Below are 14,692 nucleotides of genomic sequence, written 5' to 3' on the forward strand. Positions count from 1 at the left end.
GTGTACAAGACAACTAATAGGAGGTATCTCATCTTACATCTTATCCCTCTTCAAGGCCAAAGGTACCAAGACAAAAGCACGGGGCAGGGGGTAGGGGGAGCGGGGGCTGGGGCTGGGATTTCCAGTCAGGCCTGGATCATCTTATTCCAGACTTTGGAGGCACCTAAGGTCTCCAGTCCTGAGCCAGGGATCACCCTGGATTACAGGAACAGCAGAGCCTCACAGGTCAGGCCACCCTCCAGATGAGCGCAACTATCGGTGGTGGGGAGGTGTGCCCTGGAGCAGGGCCTAGAGGCTTGTATTTGTCAGACTGCTCCAGCAAATGAGGACAGCGGTAATGCCTTCAACACCATGCAGAGGTAGAAATGAGGTACTGAGCAAGCCAGGTCACCCCTCGATCCACAGTGCTTTGTCAGGCACAGATCTTGCGCCCCGCCCCAGTTTGTCTACTATTTAAATGTTCAGTTCCCCGAAGATAGACTTGGGGGGGTGTCACTGGACCCCATTCTTACTTCCTCTACTCAGAGTGGCCACACTGGTTAAATTGCCCTGTTCTGCTCTTTACTTAGTTGGGACATATTGAGATGGATGGATGGATGGCTGAGCCCAGTCCACAGGACTCCCAGAGCTTGTGCCTTTGCCCTAAAAATCCAGTAATGGGATCAAGGAGAGGGGCGGGGGGAGAACAGAGTCCCAGAAAGTTGCTCTGGTGAAGCCAGAGACTTAACTGGTGAAAGACATGGCGTGTCTGCTTTTCCATGAACTCTTAAGGTGCTATGGCCAGAGGCCATCTGGAGGTGGGGTCTATGGTCTGAATTTGTACAGCTCATGGCCCACAATGTTCCATCCCTTTTCAGCTTTAGACTCACGCATATTTTACAGGACTGCTTAGGCAGATGGCTGCCTCATGAGGTGGTCTTGGGGAAGACTTTGACACAAATACCTGAGAGGTGCAGACCCTTTCAAGAGAAGGAATTGGAGGGTGCTACTACCCAGAGTTAGTCTTCTGAGACCAGATTCTGAGACCACACAGGGCATGAAAAGCCCTGTGTGGCTCTGTGTCTTCAGGGCTGAGGACACTGGGAAACAGATCATTTGATACCCATGTCTTTACCTAGAACAGAATTTGGGGTTCCTTTGTTTCCTTATCCCTTCCCTTAAGAGGATCTGGGGATCCACTGGAACTCTGGCTATACCCAGCCCCACCTCCCCCAACCAGCTAGACACATTATAGAAAACCACAACCGACGGAAATGCAGAATTGTGGAGCAGTCACAGTGGACACATCTTTAAAACACTCCCACACCTAAGGTTCAGGGAACATTGGGGTGGGGGTGGTGGCAGAAAGACTACGAGAGTCGGAGGATCAGGGAATGTGCTGTGGTATTGTGTCTCCTGGTAATATTAGAAGCTACGCCCATAAAGTTTCACCAACATGACCGTCTAAATACATGTTGAACAAAGACGGTGCCATCGGACAAGCCCGAGTGGACAGGAGAAAACCCAAGGGGCCTCAGTCCTACATGAAGAGCTACAGGCACCTGAAGAAAACTGAGAGCGAGAGAGGTGGTTTTCCCCAGGGAAGAGCACACCGACTGGCTGTCCAGTGCCAAATGCCCAGCTCTAAAGACAGACAAGCAACAGTGTACAGTCTAAGCAGGTCATATTTAAGAATATATATATGTATATGCATCCAAAAACAATTTTAAAGAAGCCATAGATTTGAAGGAGAGTGGAGAGGGGTTTGGAGGAAGGGAGGGGAAGGGAGAAATGTTGTAATTGTATTATAATCTCAAAAATAGAAGGATAGAAAATGAAGGAGGAAAAAGAAAAAAAGATAGGAGTCTGGGCGTGGTGGTGCATTCCTGTGATCCAGCACTTGGGCGGTAGAAGCAGGAGAATCAGGAGTTCAAGGACACCCTCAGCTGCATAAGGCAGCTTGAGGCCAGCCTGGGCTATGTGAGACCTTGTGTTAAAACCAACCAACCAATCAACCAAATAAGGGACAAAAACTCCCTGTTATTGACAGGTTCCCAGGCAGGCACATTGAGGAGAGCTTTGAAGTCCCACTCCTGGCTGATCACCCTCCCAGGAGCAGCAGAGAGGAGACACATAAGTCTCCTGACACTTCCTGTCAGTCATCTGTACAGGCACACACTGCATGTCGAGGTGTTCATTGCTGACAAGCCTGGCCGTGAGACCTGCAGGTGGGAGCTGTGTTTACTTACCCCACAGGACCTCTGGATATGTACCAATGCCCAATTAGAGGACAAGGGCTCTAGGCTATCATCATGACCTGCCTTTACATCACTTGCAAGTTCACAGCTAATCACCACAATGTCTGAGGAAGCCTCCATCGGCAGATAGAGGCTACACCCCAACTATGTGACAACTAAACACGACACACACCTTATGCTGCTCTGTTGTCTACACCACAACACTTTGAATGACTGTAAGACCTGCAGACAGCGGGTCTTTGTGGTGGATGTGATATACGTGGTACTCAAATCCACCAAGCCCAGCTAAAGGGGCTACAGGGAAGGCTACCCTACAGGGCTGGGAACATGCTCATCATCATGACACAGGATTCCATACCACATTTCACACCACAAGGAAAAAGCTGCTTTCTGAGAAAGTCTTTACACACAAGTGGAAGAGAGAGCCCATCCCAAAAGATGCATAAACCCTAACATGGAAATGTGAGGAATACAGAAAATAAGGCAACATGCCCACCAATGCACCAAAGCTGGACAAGGGAGACAACAAAAGGAAAACCCCGAATGATCAAAAGTGCAAAAGTCTTCAACAAAATATTTGCAGATTAAACTCATCGGCACAATAGAAAGATCGCACACTGGAATCGTGCTGGCTTAATTCCAGGAATGCAAGGAGGTTCAAGACACTCAAAATCAATAAGTGTAATATCTAAAAATAAACAGTCAAGGATAAAAACCACACGATCATTACCAGAGATGTCAAATATACAACTTCCCTTCATGGTAAAAGTCCTGAACAAATTTGGTGTAAAAAAGATCACATCTCAACGGCTTCCGTGACAAGGTTATAGCTTATGTCTTACAAACGAGGAAAAGGAAGTATTTTTGTACGATCATGAACAAGCGAAGGGCGTCCACTCTTGTCACCCTCGTCAATACACGGCAAGAATCTTAGCAGAGCAAGTGGGCAAGAGAAAGGATACAGCACGGACAAGTAGGAAGGGAGAAGGGGGATTATTCTTGTTTCCAGATGATAAAAGCCCACTAAAGACTCTACCAACAGACTATTAGAACAGATAGCTGGGACACAGGACACAGAACCTACTTACAAAACACAGGAGCTAGTCTACCCATTAATGGAGTTAAGTAAATCAGAGAAGGAATCTGTGGTAGTTTGAATATGCTTGGCCCAGGGAGTGGCACTATTTGGAGGTGTGGCTTTGTTGGAGGAAGTGTGTCACTGTGGGCGTGGGCTTTAAGATCTTTTTTCTAACCACATGGGAGCCAGTTTTCTCCTACTGGTCTTCAGGTGAAGATGTAGAACTCTCAGCTCCTCCTGCACCATGCCTGCCTGGATGCTGCCATGCACCTGCCTTGATGATAATGGACTGAACCTTTGAATCTGTAAACCAGCCCCAATTAAATGTTGTCCTTACAAGAGTTGCCTTGGTCATGGTGTCTGTTCACAGCAGTAAAACCCTAACTAAGACAGAAATCCTAATTCCTTCTTTAAAAAAAAAAAAGATTTATTTATTTACTTTATATATGTGAGTACACTGTAGCTGTCTTCAGACACGCCAGAAGAGGGCATCGGATTGTATTACAGATGGTTCTGAGGCACATTACATGTGGTTGCTGGAAATTGAACTCAGGACCTCTGGAAGAGCAGTCAGTGCTCTTAACCACTGAGCCATCTTTCCAGCCCCAGATTCCCATTTCCAACAGACACAAAGTCATAAAATACCTAACTAAACCTCAGCACATGACAGATTTGTGCAGTCCTCAGCTAGGCACAAAGACCAAGTTTCGGTATCCCGTGACTGTGCCTTGAACTCACAGAGATCCGCCTTCCTCTGCTTCTTGAATGCTGGGATTAAAGGTGTGTGTCACCATATTTAGTAGGTGGTTCAATTTTTATATCTAAATAACATATTTAGAGGTGTTTTTGTTTGGTCTGTTTGTTTTACAATTCTCTATCGTGATACAAGCATTATAATTCTTTAATAACAGACAAGTCCACAGCTGAGATGACTGTTGAATTTAAGAGGTCATAAGGGGTGGAGCTTTCAGGAAGGGAGGAGGGAGGGGTGGGAGACAGTAGAGGAAGGGTGGATGGATATGGTCAATACATGGTTTATTTATGTATGGACATGCAGCAACATAGTTTGTATTATTAATGTGTGTTAATAATCATAATAAAAACTATAACAAATGCAAATATATAAAGGAAACAAAATAGAAACTAAGCATAATAAAAACTTCAGGAGATAAAAAAATATTCCCTATATTTTCATTAATGGGTCAGTGGGTGAACAAGATGTGGTCTAGAAACACAGAGGAATATTACCTAGATATAAAAAGTAAAACTCCGCCAGGCAGTGGTGGCACATGCCTTTAATCCCAACACTTGGGAGGCAGAGGCAGGCAGATTTCTGAGTTCGAGGCCAGCTTGATCTACAGAGTGAGTTCCAGGATAGCCAGGGCTACACAGAGAAACCCAGTCTCAACCCTCCCCCCCAAACAAAAGTAAAACTCCACTAGACATGGTTGTGCACACTTTTAAGCCCAGCACTCAAGAAGCAGAGGCAAGTGGGACCTGCAAGTTTAAGGCCAACCTGATCTATATAGCAAGTTGGATACAGCCAGAGCTACATAGTAAGACCCTGTCTCAACAAAACAAAACAAAACAACAAACAAAAAACCAAAAAACAAACAAACAAACAAACAAAAAACCCCACGTCTTATTTATAGGCCAAGAATGGAAATTAAGGACACTGTGTTCACAGGAAGAGTCAGCCCCAGAGTTGTGTCTGTATCGTCTCACTCACACAGAAGGTACAGATGGAGATAAGAGACGAGAACCTTTGGGGAGCGGTTACCAGAGGACAGGGCGTGCATGGGGTGGGTGGGAGGTGGTGACTGTGGTACAGAGAGGGCGGCTAACGTGTTTGGGAGCACGGTTGAGAGGAACAGACACGATACTCAGCAGCACTCAAGTGCACACTTCAAGATAGCTATCAAAGGTTTTGTTCCCAATACAGAGAAGTAATCATTGTGCCAACGGCTGTCATCTGCTTGTTAAACGCGGTAAGCATGTGTCTCAGTAAGGATTTTACTGCTGTCAACAGACACCGTGACCAAGGCAACTCTTATAAGGACAACATTTAGTTCAGAGGTTCAGTCCACAATCATCAAGGCAGGAACATTGCGACATCCAGGCAGGCATGGTGCAGGAGGAGCTGAGAGTTCTACATCTTCATCTGAAGGCTGCTAGCAGAATACTGACCCCCAGGCAGCTCGGATGAGGGTCTTAAAGCTCACACCCACAGTGACACACCTACTCCAACAAGGCCACACCCACTCCAACAGGGCCACACATTCTAATAGTGCCATTCCTTGGGCCAAGCATATACAGACCATCACAGCACATAACAAAATATCACACCACACCCCAGAATATCAGTAATTAGTGTGCCAATAAACATGCCTGAAAGCATTCTGAATACATAGAAATGAGGGCTGGGCCAATATCTCATTTGGGGTTGACTCTGAGTCCTGTGTGGTTTCAAACCAGGGAAGAAATTATTAGGGATGTCTCTAGATTTCCGAATTCGGAGCAGAAAAAAAAGTCTCAATTACTGTTTGTCTTCTGGCTTGGACTCTCTGACTTCAAAAAGTTCTCACTTTCAGTTTAGAGCCTGAAGCAACACTGGATGGGGACAGTCAAAGCCAGAACAAATGCACAAGCAACGTCTTATTGCAGAGAGTTGATGAAACGCTTCCGTCACACCTGTGCACTCAGCTCTCCTCATCCGGTCTCCAGCCCAGCATCCCTAACTGTGTGCTGAGCATCTGTTTCAACTGCCTCAGAACCGACTCATACGCCTTGAAGCCTTCCCACGTCCCACCAGCTCCCTCATGCGAACCCCTCTACTGCTCTCTGAGGAGCCATCCTTAATTAAAGACCCATGCGCAGGACACAGAAGGGCTGCTTGTCATTTAATCCACACACGTCTCCCCGGGGAGATAGCAGGAATGTATTATCTCCACTTTACAGATGAGGGGTGTAATTGTGGAAAGTCACGCTGAAAGGAAGAGGGATCCTGGGAACTGTGGAGATGTGACACTGAAGACAAGAGGAACCCTTGCTTCCTGACTGACCAGCCTAGCCTACCACTCCATCTCTAAGCCAGTGTTAGACCCTGTTCTGAAACGCCAGGTGGATGGTGCCTGGAGAATGACCCTTCAGGTTGTCCTCTGGCTTCCATATGTATCTACATAAACACACACAGAAGAGGCAGCTCCTAGAAAGATCCTTGGAAGTGCTAGCAAATGCCTGAACCCTACTTCCAAGGGATTCTTAGAAGGAAAGCTTCAGGCAGTCCTGGAGCTCTGAAGGTCGGTCGTGTTTCTTCTGTAGAATGTCAACATCTAGGGGGAGTTACACCAGCTGGATGCTGCATTTCTATGCCTTGCAAGGTTTTTCATGTCCGTGTCCCACTTTCACAGTGGTTCAAGATTGCAGGGAAGGCAATGTCTACAAGCAGTGAGTGATACCTGGGCTCTGTATGGTAGAAATTATTAAAAATCTCAGCCCGGGGCTTCTTCCCTGCCTTGTTCATTGGGTTCCCAGATGAAAGGTGGACTCACAGCCTTTATATTCTTAATATGCCTTAGGCACCACAATAGTTGGGCAGTGCAGCCTACCCTCCATGTTGTTAGAATCTACTCTCTTAACGATAACCCTGAATTATCAGTTACTATTTACTATGTTTTATATGGGCTGCTCTTAATTCCAATTGGCCAGCCCACATGGCCATGATTTTATGGCTCAGCTAACCCATGGCGGCTCTCCTTTCTCCTTTCCTGAACGTTCTTCTTTCTTCTTCTATGGTGGCTTCTTCCTCCTCCTTCCTCCTCCTGGCCCTTTCTCTCCCCAAACCTGAGAAACCTCAACCCCACCTATGCTTCTTCTGCCCAGTGATTGGCTGTTGACATCTTTATCTACCAATCACAATTAACTGGGGGACAGGGTCACTCAATGTCTTATGTGTGGACTCTCTCATCTTTGGGGTAAGGAGTCCTGGGGGTCCCAAATTAGCATTAAAATACAAGCAACATGAGGCCAACCCACTACAGCTCTGCTCCCCAGACAGCGATTCAGAGGGGAGACAGAGGCACAGGCAGCATGACCTGTGTCAGCACTTGGTGAGGTGCAGAAGCAAGTCTTAGAGAATGCCCAAAGAGGGTTAGACCCGACTCTAGCATGCCCTACTCCCCACAGAACAGACAGGGCTTCAGCCTTTCACACGCTTCCCTGTCTGAGCCGCAGACCCATACCTTGACGGATTACTGTTGTCACTTAAGAGTTTGTTACAGATGCTTACATTCTGCAACAGAACCGTTTATCTTTGCCGCCAGTGCGGCTGGTGTGATGTGTGGCTTTGGGTTGTGTCACACTGAAACAATAAGGCCACTTTAAACATGGCAGTTAAGAGTTTGGGGGACTGAGGGTATAGTTCAGTTGGTAGACTACTCACTGAGCACACATGAAGACCTGATCTCTATCCTCAGAGCTGTGGTGGTCCAACTGTGGTGGTCCATGCCATCCTTGCACCTAAGAGATATAAGCAAGAGGATCAGGAGTTTGAGGTCATCCTTGGCCACACAGTGAATTAGGGGCCAGCTTGGGTCACATGAGACCCCATTAAGAAAGGAGAAGAAGAGGAAAGAGAGAGACTGAGAAGAAAGAGAGAGATAGTGAGAGACAGACAGACAGACAGACAGATGGAGACAGACAGAACGAGAATGAAAATTTGGGTTTCTGAAACTCTAGTAGGCCTGGTCCAAATCTAAGGATTGGCCACTTAGTTGGGTGACTCTGGGGAAAGCACATCACCTCCTCAAGCCCGAGTCCCCTCCCATGTAAAGAGGTGGTAACAATGTATCTAGTTGTTACCGCACTGAGAAAACCCAATGAGCCCAGAAATATAGAGAGCCCCACACAGCACAAGCTTCTAACAAGCGGGAGTCATTACCCATTGAGATGGTGAAACTGAGTGCTTTAGTGAGCAGGGGTGATGGGTGGACATCTGTCATCATCCTCATGTTGAACACGGCGGGCAAGCAAAATACAGTGTGTGTGTGTGTGTGTGTGTGTATGGGTGTATGGGTGTGTGTGTGTGTGTGTATGGGTGGAGGGTTGTAATTAACCTGTAAAGCTATCTTTTATTCTCCTGTAGTAATTGTCATGCCTGAGGCTTACTGCCTCAGTCTGCTAACCTGGGCCTAGTCCTGGAAGCTTCTAGACTCTGTACAATCTCATCTAGGCCTAGAATGTCTTCAACCTCTGAGACTTGCTGCTGAATAAGCTCACCTTTTCTTGTTCCGAGCACTGACTGGCTGGTTTGACTCAGCTGTTCCGGCTCAAACTCCTCTTCCAAGCTGACTGATCCAACCTGGCTTCTCTCGGCTCCTCAATGAATTGCCCTGCTTGGCCTCAAACTAACTTTGGCAAGATGTTCTGATCTTCTGGCTCCTTCTCTGGCTTGTTCTGCCTTTTCCTGTGTCTAGTTTGACTCCTCTCTGCAACCTGTCTCTGTAAAACTCTCCCGGTAAAACTGCCCTCCCTTCCCCTCTTTCTCTCTCCCCCCTCCTCCTCCCTCCTCGCTCTGCACTGCCTCTTAAGTAGCTTCCCCTTCTCCTTGTGAGAGTTGGGCAGAGCCTATTCTGTCAAATCTTTCTCTGATTCGTCACTTTTTCTGCCACTCAATCAGACATCACTTTCAAACAAAGGTGCTTCCTTGTACAAACTAACTTTACCTTTATCGTTTGGGACTCAAGGTGTGTACGAAGGGCATGTGTGTATCCAGCCAGAGGGATTAAAGGTGTGTGCTAAGGCTGAGCCACACAACTAGAAACAGGATTTTTCTGTAAATAATAACACAATCTTGGGGGTCACACTGTGATCAAATACCCTGAAACAATTACTGCAGAAACACACTGAGTAACTCTTTGTAAAAGCTAATATTTCGAAAAGACCTGTTGTCTATCTCAGACATGAACCTGGGGGTAGTCAGGAGCACAAAAGATTCACACAACAACAACAACATATACACCACACACATGTATAAATAGTAAAAGCTTGTTCCTGTGAGGCTCCATTAGAAGACCAGAGAGAAACATATTAAAATTATTTGCCAGGATTAAAGTTCTAGATGTTAGGAATGAATTTCTTAATTACTTGCTTGTTCCAACCAGCTCTCTGAATAATAAACATTGTAAATTTCCACAGATAAATCTCTTGTTAGATTGCTTTGCTGTGTGTAACTTCGTAATGGGTTAGGTCTGGCTTTGGTCACAATTATGTGTTCTAGTGACAAAGTTTATTTCCTGGTGTCCAGGGTCTCTAAAACACAGGGACAGACAGTGACAAATCTGCAAAGCTTGGAGATGCTGTGAACCAGCCGAGCCCATTTCTTCCACTTTTAAAAATTTCTTTTATTTAAAATTTTTTTATAGGATATATCTTTATCCTATTTTCTCCTACCCACAGATTCTCCAATCTTCCACACCTCTCTAAACACCCAACTTCGTGTTCTCTTTCTCTCAAAACAAAACAAAAATCAAAACAAATAAACAAACAAAAGGCAAAAAAAATTGTCAAAATGAAACAAAAGCCCACAAAGCAAGCAAACAAACAACAATCATGGATTTGATCCTATTGTCCACTACCTCTGGGCATCTATTGGCTGCAGCCCAGGAAAATCAGATAAACCAGGTTTGAGCAGATAGGCTTGCAGAAGAATCCTTTTGGCTGAAGGAGGGCTCTCCAGGATGGTCAGAGAGAGAACAGGCCCTGAAATGATCTGGCCCTGCTCAAAGGAAGTGGTAAGAGGTCACTGGGACTCCAGGTCATTTTTTAATCAATTTTGACCCTTTGTATTCTCAGCCACGGGGTACTGAGCACCCACTGAACCAATTACTGGAAAGAGTGGTTCCACAGGACACAGCAGCACCCCACTTACCATCTTGCAAAAGCACCTGTATCTGCTGTTTGGAACCATTTATCCCTCCTTGGTGGAAGATAAAAAAACACCTGGAGGGACTTGGGAGGTGGCTCTGTTGTAAAGCTTGTCTTTTTTTTTTTTTTTTTTTTTTGGTTTTTCGAGACAGGGTTTCTCTGTGTAGCCCTGGCTGTCCTGGAACTCACTCTGTAGACCAGGCTGCTCCTCAAACTCAGAAATCCGCCTGCCTCTGCCTCCCAAGTGCTGGGATTAAAGGCATGCGCCACCACTGCCTGGCATAAAGCTTGTCTTGAAAGAGTGAGGCTGTGAGTTTGATTCCTGGAACACCTGGAAGATGCCAGGCATGTTGGTGTACATGTCTAAGCTCTGAGATAGATACCAGATGGGCAGCCAATGTAGCCCATAAGAGTTCCAGTCATGAGAGACCTTGTCCCTCAATGAAAATGCAGATGGCACCGGATGAAGGACAAAGTTGTCTTCTGTCTTATATACATTTGTACACATACACCCCCCCTACACACACACAAACACACACACACACACACACACCCCACCACCACCACCGCCAGCACCACCACACTGTCTTAGTTTGGGTTTTAGTGCTGTGAAAACACACCCTAACCAAGGCAACTCTTCTAAAGGACAACATTTAATTGGGGCTGGCTTACAGGTTCAGACTTTCAGTGCATTATCATAGTGGAAAGTGTGGCAGTATCCAGGTAGGCATGGTGCTGGAGGAGCCGAGAGTTCTGTAATTTGATCTGAAGGTGATCAGGAGAGACTGGCTTCCACAGGCAGCCGAGAGGAGGCTCTCTTCTGCATTGGGAGGAGCCTGAGCATAGGAACTTAAAAGCCCACCCCCACAGTGACACACTTCCTGTAACAAGACCATACCTCCTCCAATACTGCCACACCTCCTAATAGTGGTACTTCCAGTGGCCTACGCATAATTAGACCGCCACACACACGGGCACCGGCACCTGGGGGCAGCATCCCAACCAACACAAATCTGTCTTACGGCGGTAAAGTACACATAAAGCTTTCTGACGTCACTCTTCCTAATCATCTCACCCTCATTTTTTTAGGTTCTCACGAGAAAAGGAACAATTTCAGAGCTCATTCACCTGCCGTTTTGTAGACATCCCCGAGCCTGCATTTTAAACCGGACCTCGAGTGTCTTTACTGGGTAGGGTTAAGAGTCACAGGCATAGGCCATTAGTGGCGATCTCAGAGAGGGGAGACTAGCTGGCTGTCAATGCACCCACCTGCTCAGTAGAGTTTACTGCACATATGATCCAGAGGCTGTGTTCCAGTACACAGAACAGGCCTGTTTCCTGCCCTGATAGGGTGTCTGTGTTACGAGGAAGAGGACATTTTGTTTATTTTCTTATAGAACAAGAGAGCTAGACTGTTTAATTGGCCAAATCCATGTGATTTGCTTAACACAACTCAAACGCGATTGAAAGCTAAGAAACAACCACTTCTGGAAGAAAACCTCAAGAGAATGTTCAGTTCCGCAGATGTTATCAAATTGTCCCCTTCTGTCAGGAAGAGGATGCAGAGGAAACTAGGGTAACGTAGGGCACACATGTGCTCACCTGGGCCCAGGTGCTTAGAAACCACGGAGACACTAAGACAGGACCTTTTTTGGTGCCTGGGAAACCTAACTTTAAAAGTCCCACGCAGAAACGCTGCGGCTCATGGCTTAGATGCTTGTGGATGGATTTGTTGAAGTTAGGTGGCTGAGAAGGCTCTTCTCTTCCCCAACTTCGAGTGACTCAGGAGCCCAGACACCATCAACTGAGTTTAGGCCTCTCTCTCCTGGGAGGGAGAACTATGCTAGCACTAACCACGTGCCCTTCCAGTGGAACAACCTAAGCAGGGAGGGCTTATCTCTGGCATCCATGGAGCCTTGGGGACCAGGTGCTGGGGAAGATTGAGAGGATGCTGAATGGCTCTTCTTGGTCAGATGACTACAAGCAGCCTTCTGATTGGTCAGGCCTGGATGCGGTGCTAATACCCATGGAAGTGCCAGGTTACTTGTTACAAAGGGTGCCAGCTAGTCCAGCCTGCCTGGTGAATTGTAAGCTTGTAAGAAAGAGACCCTGTCTCAAGAAACAAGGTGGATAGTTTCTGATGAACGACACAAAAGGTTAGCTTCTGACTCCATAGGCGTGCGTCTGATGCATCAGTAAACCGGAACACACACACTCAAAGATGCGGTCAGCCTTCGGCCTATCTGTGGGGAGATTGCCGGTCACTCTGTAGTCCATCCGTATCGCCTCCCACTTTCCTGAGCACTCCACAGGATTTTCAGTTGTCACCATTATCCCGTGTAAAATGTCTCCAGTTACCTTCTAGGTCTTTCCTAGTCTTGACTTAGCTAACACACATGATTGTACCATGATGGGCTATTTATGAAGGTTGGAGACAGTAAATTATGTACCAGACGTGTATTTACCCCTAGGAGGAGGGAGAAAACACACAGCCCACCAGATCTGTGGTAGGCTAACCCTGGCTTCCCATAACCTCTGCCATCTGGTGCCCATGACCTTGTATGACCCTCACGGTCGTATTCACAGAATAGAGCTAAGCAGTTTGACCAGTTAATGTCTCACATGGACATTAACATTAACACTTTGTTGTGGAAATTACGGTGTGTGATTGAGTTTATGGTTGAGAGATATTTTAATACCGTGGACCTTGTGGGTGGGCCCTTTCAGATGACACAATTTATAGGAACTTTGGGCATGGTCCCTCAGTGGTCTGGGCAGCTGTTCTAGTAGAGTATTCATCTCACAGAGATCTGTGGGTGACACTTTTGTCTAATGGAATGAAGGACAACAAGACTAAGGGGAAACACAGCGTTCAGAATAATTACATTTGTAATGAGCACTGTCAGGTCCACTGAAGGAACATGAAATGCAAAGAAGTGTCTGGAACAAGCAGGAAGCAGGCCAAGCACTGGAGTTGCAGATACAGGTTACAGATCCTAGAACATCACTGATGTGGTGGGGGTCATAGCCCAAACTCCATGATTGTTCCCAATACATCCTAGCCACTCCTCTCCCCCATGGGAGAAGACTGACCTGTACTACTACTGGGGCGGGGGTGTGACAGTTTGTGACTCTTAAGACCCACCTCACCCTCCTGGATTACCTGTTTTGGGGACGCCAGAAGCTACATCATGACAATGTTCAGAAGTCATATAGAGATGCCCCCATGACATGTAAATGAGACCTTCTCCTGTGTCACGTGCTGGGCCACTCGGAAGCTCTAAACGAGATGCTGCTGAGAACATATTCTGAGGTGCCCACGGTAGTGCTCAATGACAGCAGTACTTGGCTTGTGTGTCAGAAATCCTCTCACATGGACATCTTGTGGTGCTCCTACCCTGAAAGCCTAGTTGATAGAGGAGCCACCTTCCTCAGAGAGCCCAGAGACAGACTACAAACATACCATTCTAAGAGCAATGCAGCCCTCCTATTTACGGGGTAGGTTCCGTGGGTAAGAGCACCCCCAACACTTCATCCTTTATGTTCAACAAACACCGTGAGATGGACGACTTCACAGAAAGGGCCGGTGTGGCCAGTTCCATTTCCCAGACATAGACAACCAAGCCTTCTAAACAGACGTTGATGATGTGTGTCTTGTGGCATCAAGTTCAGGACATCCCCAAAGTATTCATGATCCAACAGGGACCATGAGCTATTAAGATTCTCAGATTCTCCCAGAATCACTCTGTGTACCATCCACTGCAATCATCCCAGCATCCTTTACTTCTATCTTCCTGCAGATGAAACTTCTGAGCAGTAAAGACTTTCTTCTTCCTCCTCTGGTTCCTTGGTAACTGTGCAATATAAGCATCTTCCACAGCAGTTCATTGGGTGGCCAGACAATGCTGCCACTGTTCCTCACTGGAAGCTTCCTTCAGAGCCCACACTCTCCCCAGCAAGCAGCGCTGCAGGGGAGCTACAGTGGGATTTCACAAAGTACACACTGCTGAGGGCTCCTGGGGGATATTCAAAGACATTCCAGAAACTTCAGCACCACTAGACCCTCCAAAGAGAATGCTCCCAGGAAGAGACACTTCAGAAAAAGTGTATGGTGACAATACTGGTAACAATGGTGACATGCGTTCATGTGTGTGTGTATGCCTGTGTGTGCCTGTGTGTGTATGTGCATGTATGTGTGTGTGCATGTGTGTGCATGTATGTGTGTGCCTGTGTGTGTATGTGCATGTGTGTGTACATGTGTGTACATGTGTGTGTATGTGCCTGTGTGTGCATGTGTGTGTATGTATGTATATGTGCCTGCGTGTGCATGTGGTTATGTATGTATATGTGCCTGTGTGCATGTGTGTGTGTGCATGTGTGTGTGTGCATGTGTGTGTGTGCATGTGCATGTATGTGTGTGGGACTATGTAAGGGTATCTTGGTTAATGGCTGG

This window comes from Grammomys surdaster, unplaced genomic scaffold (genome assembly GCF_004785775.1).
Source record: "Grammomys surdaster isolate TR1022 unplaced genomic scaffold, NIH_TR_1.0 128, whole genome shotgun sequence".
In the NCBI taxonomy this organism is placed as follows: Eukaryota; Metazoa; Chordata; class Mammalia; order Rodentia; family Muridae; genus Grammomys; species Grammomys surdaster.